We start from the raw sequence: 16,976 nt of genomic DNA, 5'->3' as shown, positions 1-16,976 counted from the left end.
TTTTGAAATATGTTTGGGTCTTGGGTTGAGTTGGGCTTTTACTTCCCATAGTGGGCCTACAATGGATTAATGCTTGGCAAATGAGAGAACACATGGGATATTGTGCTGAAAAGAGAACACACATTTGTTTTTCTCTCTCTCGAACTCTCTGTTAGTTTCTATCTCTTTCGCGAAAACCAATCGGATAAGAACAATAAGGAGAAAACATATAAGACTCGACCACTTCTTCTTGTTGGGGTCATGGGGTTCAATAAAGCCACCAGCATACTTTACTCTTGTTCTAATTTGAAGGAGTGGGGAAATTTGAAATACAAATTAGATTCGTCACATATTATTAAAAAGGGCATGTCTTTTGCTACATAAATCGCTTTTGAATGCTGTTTGGTGCGTTGGAAAGAAGATTCCCGTAGCTTTCCAATGATATATGGTTATTTAGTAGTAGGTTCATGGTAAGATGCGTCAGAAATTCAGTTCGTTGGAGGGTTTGAAACATGGACGATAACTGACGGGTTTTGGAGGAAGTTGGAGGAATTCATTAAGGTCATTGGAGACACTAAAATATATGGTTTTGCTGATGACAGAAAAGAATGAATATATTGCTGATTTGGAGCTACTAGCTAAGGTGGAGGAAGAACCAATCATCACAGATGGGTCGATGAGATCTAATACCGAGTACCGAGATGTTTAAGTTATGTCGGTAAGAAGGCAAGTACATCTACATGTTTTTCTTTTTATTTCAAATAAATTAATAATAAGTATAAGTATGGTGGTTTTGAAATCACTCGAATATGGTGTTTGATTATTTTAGTATCTTAGTGATTGATGTTTTGAATTAGAAGTTGATACTATTAATATTCGAATCGTAATAGGTTGTACGCATGACTAAGTTAATTATTATGTGATGCTTGATTGTGGAGTTTGAGTTGTCGAGTTGTTATGTTGTATTCCGACTTTGATTAGTCTGTCTTGTGTGTGCGGCTATTTCACCTGTTCTTATTGATGGTTGGATTATTATGTTTGATGCAAATATATTTACATGGTATGTAGTAATTATCCGCTAAATATTTGGTAATATATGTCGATCATGTCTAACAATATAGAATATGGTTGGCTTGCTAATTTGTGTTAACTGGATGTTAGGTTTGTCTGTTATGTGAAGTGCTATGAAATATAGAGATTTTATTATACTATGTTATGTAACTCTTTTTATTTGTAGGTGATACTTGCTGGGCGTGTGGTTTTTACGCCCTTACAGATTTTTGCAGGTGTTTGATTCTTGACCACGTGGAGAGAGAAGTTATACTATGTTGTGTAACTTGGACACTTTGTTTTTGTTTTATATTTGCTAGTTATCACCCTTATTTGACTTATTGTAATGGTTTCATTTTGTAAACCGGTTACTTGACTGCTCTAGCACTTGTCGAGACGGTTAAGTAGCTGGGTTCTCTGACTTATTATATCTTGGGCTGGTTAGCTAAGATATATTGAGTTTGGGGCGTTATATAGTAATTATAGTTCCATGACAAAATTTTCTATTTTTGTTTTATTTTCTTTCTAATAATAACATTTTCCTCCTATACATAATAGAAATTGAAAATTTTCAGACTCAACCCAATTTTCATGTGGGCAGACTCTTATTCCTCAAATCTCTATTCTTTTATTGATCAATTCCTTATTCTCTTATTACAAACACTTTATGCTCTCATGACAAACATCTATCTTCTTCTCCATCTAAAAAAAAAAAAAAAACTTCAATTACAAACTTATAATTTTTTTTGAGATCGATCTAGTTGTTTCTATGTTTGAGCTAGTTGATTTGTGTGTTGTGATTAGAGATTTAAGAAGTGAGAAAACATCTTATTTTTCTCATGACAAACACTCTTATCACTTTGCAATCTACTCTTTCACTTTTTAATTTTAGGTTATTGTTGATTGAAGAATAAATTGGTCAATTTCGACACCAGTTCGACAAACAATTGAACAACAATTGAATTTTCTCTTTAAAATTTTGAATCTTATGTTAATCAATTGTGTGATTTATCTCGATTTCAATATTGTTATCGTTGATAATATTTTTAAGTTGGGACTTAAAAACAGTAGTCTGATACACATGCAAACACCACTATGCATATACATCTATGGACTGCTGCGGTTTTTGGAGGCATGACCGGCTTATGGAAACATGGGAACAAGATTTTCTTTCAAGACAAAGTAGTATCAAAAGCCTTTTGCAAAGGTATTGTAAGATCACATGTCATCACGACTTCTCACCTCTCAAAAGGACACACGGAGCCATTTGATGCCAGAATTCTGAGCGAATGGGGTATCCATATGAATGTTGTTATTGCGAGAAGGAGGGTTCAATGTATTTGGATACCACCAGCCATATCATAAGTGAAACTCAACACTGACGGTGCAGCTAGAGGCAATCCTGGGCCTGGTGGGTTTGGAGTCTCTTTTCGAGACCACAATGGCAACTTCCTATACGTTCTGGGTGGAGGATTGGGCAACACTACATGTTATCTAGCCAAATTCACAGCCATAGTTGAAGGGGTGGAGGCAGCCTTGTCAAGGGGATGGACTAACCTATGGATGGAATATGACTCATTGGCAGCGGTAACTGCTGCCAACTCATTATCTATGCCATGGGAACTTCTCAACAGATGGAAACTATGCTCTCGAGCCTGTTCTTCCTTGAGAGTGACCCATACTTGGAGGGAAGCCAACCAAGCGGCTGACATCATTTCTAAGAGAGCTTCTCATCTGGTTAACAATGAGATCATATTTTGTAACGGCAGACCCCCATAAATATATAAATGGGAGGTGGCTTATGGTTTGTATGTGCGACATGTATGAGTGACTATGGGCATTAGCACTGCGTAGAAAACTTGTAATTTTTTTTATTTTTTTTTTTAAATATATTTTTAACTTACCAAGCAAAAAAAAACCCCATTATGCATATACATACCAACATGCAAACACGAATTTTTAGACCGTTTAATTCGTTAAACCGTTTAAATTGTATTTTAAACTATTGGTCCCCGAATTACGAATTTTTAGCAATTCTTTCAACAAATCAACCAATTAAAATTTATGTTCCAAAGTTTGATAATGTCTTGTGATTATTTGCAATTTTACTAATAAAGATGTGTATATTACGCATGCACACACCATTATGCATGTGTATTAAAACATGCATACACCTCTTTGTATGTAAATTCATTGCTGAAACCTGAATCGTCCATTTTCTGTAATTAAATCTGATTCTCAAAAATTGGTGGAAGGAGATGAATAAAGAAAGAACATAGAAAAACGGAGAAACAAAGTAGAGACATGCATGTTTTTGCCCAAAATTATCAGGTGGAGGGCAGAAATATCATTGAACAAAAATTATCCTTGAGCCATAATTATATACAAGCTTTCGAACCCGTCCTACGAACGGGTGCCGTTATATTAAATTATTTTAAAAAATATTAACAACTACGCATAGCTATGAGATATAAAAATTATATTAATCACTCATTCAAATTTCTTGCACCACTCTTTATAAAAAGGAAGCACCAAACCTTGATAAAACCCATCGACTTCTTTTTGTTATTAGGTTTAATAATAGAAGTTTGATTGAAGTTTTGTGAGGATGCCCAATGTGGCGAAGATAATATTGAAGCTACTTGAATAGCAAGGCATTCCCAATCATAATAAAAGAATATTTGTCGAGACATTTATTCCCCCTACATATAATACAAACATATTTTAGTGTTATTAGTTCAATGCATTTGCATTAAGTTTATGATTTTCCATTAATTATTCTTTGAGGTTAGTTCAATACAATTGCATCAAGTTTCCGATTTCCCGTTAATTATTATTTGAGGTTAGTTCAGTGCAATTGCATCCACTTTATGATTCCCCGTTGTTTATTCATTAAGGTTAATTCAGTACAGTTGCATCCAGTTTTCGATGTTTCGTTAATTAGTCATTGAGATTAGTTCATTGCATTTGCATCCAGGTTCCAATCTCCCGTTAATTACTCTTTGAGGTTAGTTCAATACATCTGCATCCAGTTTCTGATTTCCCGTTAATTATTTTTCTAGGTTAGTTCGATAGTTTACAATTTCTAGTTATTTATGTTTTGAGGTCAGTGGGATGTAGTTACATCTGGCTTCCGATTTCCAGTTAACTATTCTTTGAGGTTCTTTGAGGTTATTTCAATGCATTTGCATCCAATTTCTGATTTCACGTTAGTTAATCTCTTATTTTAGTTTAATGCAGTTGCATCCAGTTTCTGATTTTTTGTTAATTATTTTTTGAGGTTAGTTTAATGCAGTTGCATCCAATTTCCAATTTTATTTTAATTGTTCATTAAGGTTAGTTAAATGAATTTGCATCATGTTTCCGATTTCTCGTTAATTATTATTTTAGGTTAGTTCAATACAGTTACATCAAATTTATAATTTTTCGTTAATTATTTATTTAGGTTAGTTTAGTGCAGTTTAATCTATTTTTCAATGTTTCGTTAATTATTCTTTGAAATTAGTTCATTGCATTTGCATACAGTTTCTGATTTCCCGTTAATAACTCTTTAAGATTAGTTAGTTCAATACATCTGCATCTACTTTCTGATTATTTATGTTTTGAGGTTAGTTTGATGCAATTACATCCAATTTCTGATTTCCCATTAACTATTCTTTGAGGTTTGATAAGAGCCCAAAACTGTAGTTTTAACCCCTTAACAATATTGCTGTTAGACCAATTATGTGATTAATAATATAGGTTTATCACTAATTACGTGCTTTTGAGTATTTAAGGCTTTGGAGTTGAATAAATGTAATTTTGGTACTAATTAGGCCCTAAAAGGAGCTAAAGGGATTCTATGAAGAAAGCCCAAGTTTCATTGAGAAAAAGCCCTTAAAAAGCCCAAGTCAAAGTTGTTAAGTGAAAGTTAAACCGGATTAGAAAGCTGAATAAAAGTCAATAGAACTTCAAAAGGTTATATCTTTGGACTCAGACCTCGGATTTGGGCCTATTTTATATTAAAATGACCGGCTCAAAAAGCTCTTTCCAATGGTTCAGACTTTGACTCGATCAGAGCAGTATTAGTTGGTGAAAACTCGTACTATAGTAACACGACCAGAATGGGAAGTCTTAGATTCAACAAATTAGGTTTTGGGCTCAATTTTTTGGCCCAAAACATGACTCCTCCGCCCATGCACGAATTTGGTGATCTAGCTCTTCTATATCAAGAGACAAAAGCTTAGCTTTTAAGCTATCTAGATCTAAACCTAGTTCTAGTTCATAAAATTTAGTTTTGGTAATATAGAATTAGTTTTAATTCATTAAATTAGTTTATATAGATTAATCTAGTTAGTTGTCAATTTTATTAGTTGTTAGAACAAGTTTTGAGTTTTAGAATAAAATATGTAGTTATATTTCAATCTTTAATTTCAAATTTAATATTGCATTCATAGATTTAGTTGTTTTAATTTGATAATTAGTATTCATAATCTTAGTTCTAAATTAGTTTTAATTTCAGTTGTAATCCATTTTGAATCTTAGACTATTGTTAAATTAGATTAATAAAAGTCAAGTTATTGTTCTTCATTATGTTTTCTTATTATTCATATGTTAATGATAGTCTAATGAATTCTAACCAAACCTCCATTAGAGGGGTTTGATGAAGCTTGGATGAAAACTTGATGTGTTAGTTAGAATTATTGTATTTAAGAGTTCACTCTAGTAGGTTAGTTGATTCGCCATGAGAATAGGTTGAACTTCCTTACATGCTAATTATTAGTTGGCAGAGATTGCCATGAATAATTAGGGATCACAATTAATCTTAATTGGTTATGATTGCAATAATCTACATTAGCATATTAGGAATTTATTTAAGTGAAATCAAATCCCTCCTAATCTCTTCTCCATATTCTTCTCTATATTTTATTCAATTCATATTCAATTGCTTAGTTAAATTATTATAAGTAAATTTATATAATTAGTTTCATAGTGTAAATTCATCTCTATAAATATTGCTCTCACCATTGTTCTCTTGTATTGATTAATTGATTTCTTTATGTCTTGGTAGTTTAGGAGTGGAACGATTCCGTACTCTATATATTGCATAAATTTATATGTGAGAGTAGGAAATAAATAATTGATACCGTAAGAATAAGGTTAGAGTAATCTAATTGAGTTTTTACAAGTTATCAAGGTTACATCAATGCATTTGCATTTAGTTTCTGATTTCCTACCAATTATTCTATGAGGTTAGTTCAATGTAGTTGCATTCGGTTTTTGATTTTTTGTTAATTATTTTTTGAGTTTAGTTAAATGCATTTGCATCCAGTTTTCAGTTTCTCATTAATTATTATTTGAGGTTTGTTTGATGTATTTGCATACCGTTTCCGATTTTTAGTTAATTATTTTTCAAGGATTTGCATCCAATTTCTAATTTCCTGTTAGTTATTCTCTGATATTAGTTTAATACAATTGCATCTAGTTTCCGATTTCTAGTTAACTACTTTTTGAGTTTAGTTTATTGTATTTGCATAAAGTTTCCAATTTTCTATTAATTACTTTTTAAGCTCAGTTATGTATTTGAATCCAATTTCCAATTTCCTTTTAATTATCCAATGTGGTGTGTAATACCAACTTCTACTGATCCATCTGTAGTGTCCTTGCAAACATGGGATAAAAAATAAATTATGCTTAATTTACTGTGGGATCATCGAAGATTATCCAGTTCCCGATTTTCCGTTAATTATTTTTTAAATTATGCATGACTCATTATGTAGAATCTTCAAAGATTATCTACGAACGGGTGTTGTTATATTAATTATTCTGAAAAATATTTGCAAATATGCATAACTATTATATATTAATATTATATTGATCACTCATCCAAATTTCTTATAACGTGAAAACCTCACTCTCCATTAAAAAAAAACTCGCCTTTGATAAAACCTCTCAACTTTATTTTGTTGTTTAATAATAGTAGTTTGATTAAAGTTTTGTGAGATTGCCTAATAAGGAGAAATTCATATATATTGAAGCTACTTGAATAGCAAGGAGTTTCCAATCATACAGAAAGAGATAAGATAAACACTATTTTAAATGCAAAACTATACTTATTGAGATATTCCCACAACTATATTTTGAGATAAGATATAACCCAACTATATTTTGAAGTTAGTTCAATGCATTTGCATCCAGTTTCTGATTTCCCGTTATTTATATTTTGAGGTTAGTTCAATGCAGTTGCATCCAATTTTCGATTCCCGTTATTTATTTTTTTATGTTAGTTCAATGCAGTTGCATCCAGTTTTCGATTTCTCATTAATTATTCTTTGCGGTCAATTCAATACATTTGCATCTAATTTCCAATTTCCTGTTAATTATTTTTTTAGGTCAGTTCAATGCATTTGCATCATGTTTCTGATTTCTCATTAATTATTCTGTCAAATTAGTTTAATGCATTTGCATCAAGTTTCTGATTTCTCGTTTATTATTTGATAAGGTTGCATTTGCATCTTGTTTCTGATTTCCCGTTAATTATTGTTTGAGGTTAGTTCAATGAATTTGCATCTAGTTTCCGATTTACTGTTAATTATTTATTGAGGTTAGTTCAATGCATTTGCATCCAGTTTATTTTTTGAGATTAGTTCAGTGCAGTTGAATTCGGTTTCCGATTTCCCTTTAATTATTCTTTAAGATTAGTTCCACGCATTTGCATCATGTTTTCAATTTATAATTAATTTTTCTTTGAGGTTAGTTCAATGCAGTTGCATCCAGTTTTCGATTTTCCATTAATTTAATCTTTGAGAGTTAGTTTAATACATTTGCATCCAGTTTCCGATTTCTTGACAATTATTTTTTTATGTTAGTTTAATGTATTTGCATCCAAGTTTTGATTTCCCGTTAATTATTCTTTGATGTTAGTTTAATGCAGTTGTATTCATATTCCGATTTTCTATTAATTACTTTTTAAGATTAGTTTAATGCTTGCATTTGCATCAAGCTTTCGATTTCCCGTTTATTTGAGGTTAGTTCGATGCATTTGCATCCAGTTTTCGATTCCTCATTAATTGTTCTTTGACGTTAGTTTCATTCAGTATTATATATTTTTTAAAATATTAATTTGTCATTATTGCTTTGCCTTTATTTTTTTTTTCCATTTTCTATTATATATTTTGTGATGTTATTTTTTGTATAATTTAATTTTCCACATGTAATTTGCCTTGGCTTGGTATATAATTTATTTAAGTCCAACGTCCACTTTAACTGAATTTCGTTATTCCGCCGAATATATATATATATATATATATTCCTTATCTAAAAAGTAGCTACTTAAGTTAACTTAAAATAAGTACGTAGATAAAACTTCAATTAGAAAATGAATTCAACCGCAATGTTTTGTAGATTTGATATACTCACTATAAATACTATCTCCATATATCAAATTTTAGCTCATTTGGAAACCTCCAATATTGGCAAAAAATTATTGCAAAAACTCGATATTTCTGGACTGTTAGATTTCTTTTTAAAGATGACAACAATTTTTATATATGTTAGAGGTTTCCAAATGAGTTGAAATTTTGTGGAGATGATCTTTATGATGAGTACTTCATATCCACAAAACATTAGGGTTGAATTCATTTTCTAAGTAAAATTTTACTTACGTACTTATTTTAAATTAACTTAAGTAACTACTTTTTAGTGTTTAAGTATATATATTGTTACTTTTGAAGTTTTACTTACGTACTTATTTTAAGTTAACTTTAAGTAGCTACTTTTTAGTTTTACTTACATACTTTTTAGTTATTTTAGGTGAAGTATATATATTATAGCTCTACCATTGGAAATTATATTGTAGTGTTGAATAATTATAAATTCATACATTTAATTGGAATATGTCATAATTATTGTGGCCAGAATTGTGATTTTTGGAGTCCTTAACTATGAATAAATTTCTAAATCCCACAGCAGATGACACATCAAATCAAAAGGGTTTTGGGGAAATTATTTTCGGTGGAAACTATTGTTTTTAGCAATTTAGTTTTTTGTTTCCTATTTTTTTTTTTTTTTTTTTTTTTTTTTTTAAACTCTAGATGGGTTTGTTTTTTCGTAATTAACTATAGTGTTTAGGAAAAGTTAGAGACTCTGTGAAACTCTAGATGTGATTGTTTTCTTATTTATATCCTACTATTTTATAATTAGTAATAGAGTTTAGAAAAAATTGGAGTCTCTTCGAGTGCTCCAAAAAATAGATTGGTGAGGGTATAACTATAATATATATTTAAGGATAAAGATAAATATTTGTTTCATATTTTATCTCCTACTTTTTCTATTTTATCTCATACTTTTTCTTAATTAGCCATGACACGTAGACACTCTAGAAACGTTTCCTCAATTGAAGAGGGTAGAACTAATATATATATATATATATATATATATATATATATATATATATATATATATATATATATATATAAAATGCAAACCATAACTAAAACCAAAATTAAAACTCAATATTGTCGGGCCCGTTTAGAATTTAGAAAAAACTGGAGTCTCTGTGAGTGCTCCAATTGTCTGATTTTTCCATATTAGTCTCCTATTTTTTCGTAATTAGTCAAAGAGTTTTACAAATATTGGAGATTCTGTGAATACTCACAAAATATATCCAAGAGGGTACCGGCTATAATATATGGGATGAGAGGGGTTCTAAGGACATATTTTATCTTGACACGTAAAAAAAAACTCAAAATCATCAGGACATTTATAAATTTTGGGTTAGGCTAATTTTTTGTAGATATAATCTCATAACTATTCTAAACATTGTCACAAATAATCAAAAAAATCAAAAATTTCTAAAATTGCTAAATATAGTATAAAAAATGGTGAAAATGAACAGTCTACAATTAGCCAAATTTTGTAAATTGTTAACTATATTTGGAAAGTTTGGAATTTTTTGATTTTTTGATTATTTGTGACAATGTTTAGAATAGTTAGAAAATTATATCTACAAAAAAAAAATTAGCCTAATCCAAAACTTATAAATATCCTAAAGATTTTGAGTTTGTTTACGTGTCAAGATAAAATATGTCCCTAAAACCCGTCCCAATAATATATATCTAAGATAAAGATGCGTAAAGATGCGGACCATAACTAAAACCAAAATTAAAACTCAATATTGTCGGGCCCGTTCTCTGATTATTCATTCACCAACGACTTTGATCAGCCGTTATACTAGGTATATTTAGCTCATCGAGTAGTACTTCCCCAGACCACAGTAATAAGAACATCAAAGCTTAAAGGTTTGCAGTACTGAAGGTAGTTTGAAATTTTTAAGTCTCATTAATCACAAAACTTACTATGACTTGGAAACATATGTGGTTGGTTGTTCTTCATAAAGACTAATTTGCTGAAAATAGAAAATGAATTTGTTATGTGTCAAACAACTTCTCTGAGAAGAGATGAAATCAAACACCCAAACATGGTTGTTTTTTTTTCAGTTATGTTCTTCTTCTCATCTACACAAACTCATCTCTGCTTTGCAGTTGATAACATTTCTTCGGGTCAATCACTCACTTCAAATCAAACTCTGATATCTAAAGGCGGTAAATTCGAACTTGGTTTCTTCACACCTGGTACTTCGCTTAATTACTACATAGGAATATGGTATATGAACATTCCTACAAAAACTGTTGTTTGGGTTGCCAATAGAGATACTCCCCTTACTGACCCAACTTCCTCAGAATTAAAGCTCTTAGAATATGGTTATAAGGGAGTGATACTCTCCTTCAGGAATATCAAGCACGCACTCAACATGGTGGAAATACCTCACCAACATCTGGAGCCAGATCGCATCTACAAGCTAAGAGAACGCTTCAAACCAGTTCGCACCAGACGCGAACCAGGCTAAAGCGTGACTCAGCTTACCTCCTAGAAGCAATCATGAACAAGGTGCACATGTACAAATCCACCACCTGCTCGATCACTGCTGCAAAGCCACTTGCCCCCGGACTACTAATCCTCATCATCACAAAGAGGACCTATAAAAAGCGGTTCTCACATGCCTTCCTAATCGAGACCCCACGTTTGTGATACACTTTATACGTGGTGGGTGAGGATTCACTCTCAACATCTATAAATACCCCTCCTATGAACTACGCCAGACCTGATTCTTCTCTCCCTTCAGAACCGAGAGCAAGATACGTAGACAGTTCGCTCATTAGCCGAACTCGGTCCCTCCAATAATCCATTCCAGTTCCCCTTCAACTGTGTATGTAAAGGAAAGCACAATCACACCTTTACATTGGTGCCGTCTGTGGTCTCGATTACTTGAGAAACCACGGTCACACAACTCAAAAACTTAAAAACCAACGATTCTCAAGCCCACGAAGCATGGCAAGCCTCGAAGCTCAAGTTCAAAGCCTCGCAAACCAGCTAGGCTTAACAAACGAGAGCATTTCCTTGCTCAGGCAAGAAAATGTTGCTCTACGTGCACAAGTAGATGCCCAACAACAACAGCCAGCTGGTCACGTCGCTGAGAATGGCATTAATGAAGTTAATCAACAGATCAACGAGTTGTCGCAAATGATCGACCAGAGCGCAGTACAAAAAGACGCAACACAGATCGTTCAGAAAATGCTGAAGACATACCACACTTCCCCGTTCACCACAGAGGTACTCAGTAAACCATCTCCTCAAGATTTTGTTCAGCCACGCTTCCCGATGTACGATGGCAGCACATGTCCCGGTTAGCATGTAGCCCGCTACATTCAAAGCCTCGCCCTTTACAGCTCCCTGGAGTTCGACCATCTTCACTGTCATCTTTTTCCTGCCAGTCTCAAAGATGGCGCACTCGACTGGTTCTTTTCACTCAAGTCAGACTCGATCAAGACCTTTGAGCAGCTCATGGATCTGTTCACCAGTCAATACGTGCACAACAAACGTAAAAAAGCAGATCTGGATTCACTCTTCCAGCTATCATTCGGAGAGGACGAGACTATCCGCCAGTTCTTAGGTTGCTTCAAAGCTGAACTATTATGCATGGAGAGTGGCCTCAAAGAATCTTTCGCCACACTAGTGTTCTCCAACGCTTGTCGAGTTAGGAACATAGACCTCTCTAGATCACTGATAAGGTCGCGCCCACACCCTGTCTAAGCTATACGCTCGAGTCGACAAGTATATTAAGAAGCAAGAAGGGTTGCAACACCACGGTCTATCAGACGACCAAGAAGTCGCGGCGAATTCTGGCGACACTCCACCTACAAAAAAGCGACCCAGGTCACAAGCACCCAAGTTAGGAAAGTGTTCGGATAACAACAGAGAGTTCGCTGTCTTGACACGCTCTCCCAGTTACATATTAGAAAAGATCAAGCGAGCTTCGTATTTCCGACCTGACGTAAGGCAACCAGTTGATTGACCTGACAAACCATACTGTGCATTCCACAAAGCGAAATGTCACAAGACCGACACCTGCTGGGGGCTCAAGCACTATCTCCAGGACCTCATCGAATCGGGACAGATCAAACAGTACACCAATATCGCCGACGGTGACCTACGCCATAAACTCATGGCTCGCCGAGTACGCAGCAGGTCTCCTCCTCGCCAGGAACGCCAACGGGTTCAAGCTCGCTCCCTGAGCAGAGGACGTCCCATAGACCGTTCTCGTCATGAGCGACGCCAACACTCGGCAGATTGCGACAACGGCAGAACCATCCATATGATCACATTCCCAGATGATTCTGTTACTTCATCCAGAGAGAAACGCAGGTGTGTGGGCGCCTTTCAGGAAGTTTATCATTTTTCCTCACAAGCATCACACGCCCCACGAAGTTCAGGTCGCCAATCAGGGGATATCACATTCACGGAGGCCGACCTCAACAAAGTCTACCTCCCTCATAACGACGCGCACGTCGTCAATGTCAAGATCAGCGACTGGATAGTTAAGCGCGTCCTGATAGACCCTGGCAGCTCATGCGACATATTATTCTACCACACAATTCAGGAAATTAACCTACCCAGGTCAGTCTTCATAGATCCTATTGCTCCTCTTTATGGGTTCAACGGCTCCAGAGCCGACCCAATCGGTGATATCATACTCCCCGTATCAGTGGGATCACGAGAGGATAAAGTCGGCTTCAATACGCGTTTCAGCGTCTTAGACATCAAGTCATCCTACAACGCCATCCTAAGACGGCGTTGGATTCACCAAATGCAGGTCGTACCGTCTACACTGCATCAAGTCATTCGCTTTCCAGGCCCCAGGGGCATGATGGAGCTCCGCAGCAACCAGCTCGAGGCCTATCATTGCAACCAAATTCTTTCAGCGAGCAAAACAGCTGAACCCCCTATCAGCATAAGAAACGAGCCCACCAGCTATACCATGGCCAAAGACTTGGTCGCTGAGGTCAGAGGCAACACATCAACTCAGATCGCTGGGGGCTCCAGCAAGAGGGTCTATACATCTGTACAGATCCCGACAGGCAATAGGGCAGTTAGTGAATCAATCATCAAGACCCCAGAGGTCGCCCCTGCATTCACTGCCCCACCGGTTCGTAACCAGCGAGGCCGCCCATCATCGCCCCCGCATAACCGGCAATCAAGCAAGGACTCCGACCAGCATTGTCATGACCACGAAGTCATCCCCGACCACGTTGTCGCGAACCCGCGTAAGACGCTCCGACTCCTGTAGCAATTCCCCTCACTCTGCAGACCGACAAAACAACAAGCGAGGACAGTCCCCCACCGGACGTTCACACACCACATGCCACAGTACAAGCCAAAGAAAGAGAGAAGGTGAACCTCGGAACAGAAGATGATCCTAAATTCATTTATATAGGAGCTAACCTCGACCCCACGCTCAAAGCCCAGGTTGTAAACTTTTTATCTATGAATAAATATGTTTTTGATTGGTCGTATATTGATGTGTCGGGTATAGATCCTAGCATTGCATGCCATAGATTAAATGTCAATCCCAGTGCTCGACCAGTTCGACAGCTGACCTAGGAGACTATCACTACGTTTTCAAAAAGCAATCAATGACGAGGTCGACAAGCTCAAGCAAGTTGGTTTCATCCGAAAGGTCGACTACCCATATTGGATCGCTAACATAGTGGCAGTTCCAAAAAAGAATGGCACGGTCCACCTTTGCGTTGACTTCACCAATGTCAACCAAGAAACACCCAAAGACAGCTTCCCATTACCAAAGATCGACCGACTTGTGGACCAGACCTGCGGCCACGAGCTCTTCTCCTTCATGGACGCCTATAGCGGATACAACCAAATACCACTCGCTGAGGAAGATCAAGAGAAGACGTCCTTCATTACAGAACAGGGAGTTTACTGCTACAACGTCCTTCCGTTCGGCCGTAAGAACGCTGGAGCGACGTATCAACGGATGGTAACTAACATGTTCCAGGACATGTTAGGAGATACCATAGAAGTCTATATCGATGACATGGTCGTCAAAAGCAAGAAAGCAGGTGACCACCTCACTCACCTTGAGCAAGCGTTCTCTAGGTTACGCCAAACTCGCATGAAGCTGAACCCAGAAAAATGCCTTTTGGAGCATCCTCCGACAAATTCCTGGGCTACCAGGTCTCACAGCGCGGGATCAAAGCTAACCCAGATCAAATTTGGGCATTCTTGGATATGCCCGACCCGCAGACAAAGAAGCAGATACAAAAGCTATCAGGCATGGTTGCTGCACTTAACCGATTCATATCCAGAGCATCAGACAAGTGCCGACCATTCCTACAACTTCTCAAAAAAGGCGAGCAGTTCTCCTGGAATGATCAATGTCACCAAGCGTTCTCCACCCTCAAAGAGTATCTCACAACACCCCTTGTCCTAGCTAAACCAACAGATGGTGAAACGCGGGGGCTTTATCTCGCAATATCAGACTTTGCCATCAGTTCAATACTCTTCAAAGAAGATAACAACTCTGAGAAGCCTGTCTACTTCACAAGCAAGACGCTAACTCCAGCCGAGAAGAACTACTCTTACATCAAAAGAGCAGTACTCGCATTATTATACTCCGCACGAAAGTTCAGGCCTTATTTTCAAGTGCACCCAATCAAAGTACTCACCGACCTCCCGTTGAAGAAGATTCTTCATAAAGAGAACAAGACAACTCGCATGGCTGTATGGGCTGAAGAACTCGGGGAGCACCATATCGAGTTCGTCCCACGCACCTCACAGAAAGGGTAGGTAATCGCAGATTTCCTCGTAGACTTCCCTGTCGACGACCTACATTAGGAACCAGAACCGGACATCTTACCATCAAAGCAGAACGACAAGACCATCTGGTCTCTCTCTGTAGATGGCTCTAGCAACCCTGGAGGGAGCGGAATAGGAGTTGTCTTAAGGTCGTCGGATGGAGCGATGGTAGAGAAGTCAGTTCGCATCGATTTTGCGACATCTAACAATGAGGCGGAGTACGAGGCATTAATCATGGGGCTCCGAATGGCGCTGCAACTCGGGGCACAGAATTTACAGGTCTTTAGTAACTCGTAACTGGTAGTTCGCCAGATTGCTAAAGAGTACAGTACCCATGAAGGTAACCTTTCTAAGTACCTTCAGATTGTTAATCAGTTGCTCCCTTCTTTCAAGAGGGCCACCATACACCACTTTCTGCGTGATGAGAACCGTCACGCAGACAGTTTAGCTTATTTGGCCACTCAAGCACCGAGCTGTGCCCCGTGACAATTGTTGATTGAAGTAGTCGACCGACCTGCATACCAAGAGGACTATGTCTTAGAAATCAGCGACCTATGTCTGCTATCTGAGCCTCAGATGAGGCAGACATTAATGCAACCCGTCCTAGAGTACCTTCAGCACGGTACACTCCCAGAAGAGCGTGCCAAGGCCAGACAGATCCCATACATGGCTCATCATTATTGCTTAGTTAATAACATATTATTTCGCAAATCTGCTGGTGGACCTCTTTTGAGGTGCATAAGCCCAGAATAAGGTCAGTTAATTTTTGTAGAAATTCATGAAGAATGTGGCAACCATGCTGGCGGTCGCTCTTTAGCCCATAAAGCGATCTCCCAAGGATACTTTTGGCCTCGCATGCAGATAGACGCCAAAACTTATGTCCTCAAGTGCCTCAAGTGCCAAACCTTCGGCCATAACATCATCCAACCAGCTCACGAGCTGATCAGCATTGCGAGCCCTTGGCCATTTCACATGTGGGGTATGGACATCATGGGACCCTTCATCCCACAGAAAAGCACCGGATTTCGCTTCGTCTTAGTTACAACCGATTACTTCACTAAATGGGTCGAAGCAATTCCGTTAGCACATGTCAAAGAGTCACATGTCAGAAACTTCATCTGGACTCACATTATCACCAGATTCGGTTTGCCACACACTCTGGTGATGGACAACGGTTCCTAGTTTAGGGGCAAAACAGTAAAAGAGTTTCTAGCCAAGTGGAAGATAGTCCACGCATTCTCCACTCCCCAGTACGCTCAGAGCAATGGCCAAGCAGAAGCCAGCAACAAAGCAATCTTAGAAAACTTGAAGAAAAAGATTGAAAAGAATAAGAGCCAATGGCCAAACCAGCTAGAGAACATTCTGTGGGCCCATCGCACTACAGCTCGCTCCAGCACTGGCGAGTCACCATTCTCCCTATGTTACGGCACAGAAGCTGTTATTCCCACCGAACTGACAATCAAAACCACGCGATCTGAGCTTGTCGAGTCCAGACACAATGACTCAGTCCTAGCCCGAGAAGTCAATTTGCTGGAGGAACGACGCGACCTGGCAACTATCAGAGTGGCATCGTATCAACAGATTCTAAAGAGGTCCTACCACAAACGAGCACTTCCTAGATCCTTTCAACCTGGTGATCTAGTTCTGAAAAAGACTCAGGATGACTCCAAACTAGCAGCCACATGGGAAGGACCGTACATAGTAGACCGAGTTGTTAGCAATGGAGCTTACTGGATCAAGACGCAAAAAGGGAAACC

At 37.1% G+C, this 16,976-nt stretch overlaps 1 pseudogene across 1 annotated transcript in view; it reads left to right on the top strand.

Annotated features, from left to right (window-relative positions):
- The first annotated feature begins 10,243 nt into the window (after positions 1–10,243).
- LOC147477262 (G-type lectin S-receptor-like serine/threonine-protein kinase At2g19130) overlaps positions 10,244–16,976 on the top strand; it is a 40,672-nt pseudogene continuing 33,939 nt past the window's right edge. The window contains exons 1-2 of the transcript XR_015209796.1: positions 10,244–10,806; positions 14,521–14,552. The product of XR_015209796.1 is annotated as a G-type lectin S-receptor-like serine/threonine-protein kinase At2g19130 (transcript). The remainder of the gene's footprint in view (positions 10,807–14,520; positions 14,553–16,976) is intronic.

This window comes from Coptis chinensis, chromosome 9, assembly GCF_015680905.1.
Source record: "Coptis chinensis isolate HL-2020 chromosome 9, ASM1568090v1, whole genome shotgun sequence".
In the NCBI taxonomy this organism is placed as follows: Eukaryota; Viridiplantae; Streptophyta; class Magnoliopsida; order Ranunculales; family Ranunculaceae; genus Coptis; species Coptis chinensis.
Note: the sequence above shows the minus strand (reverse complement) of the source record. Positions and strands in the feature narration are given on the sequence as shown.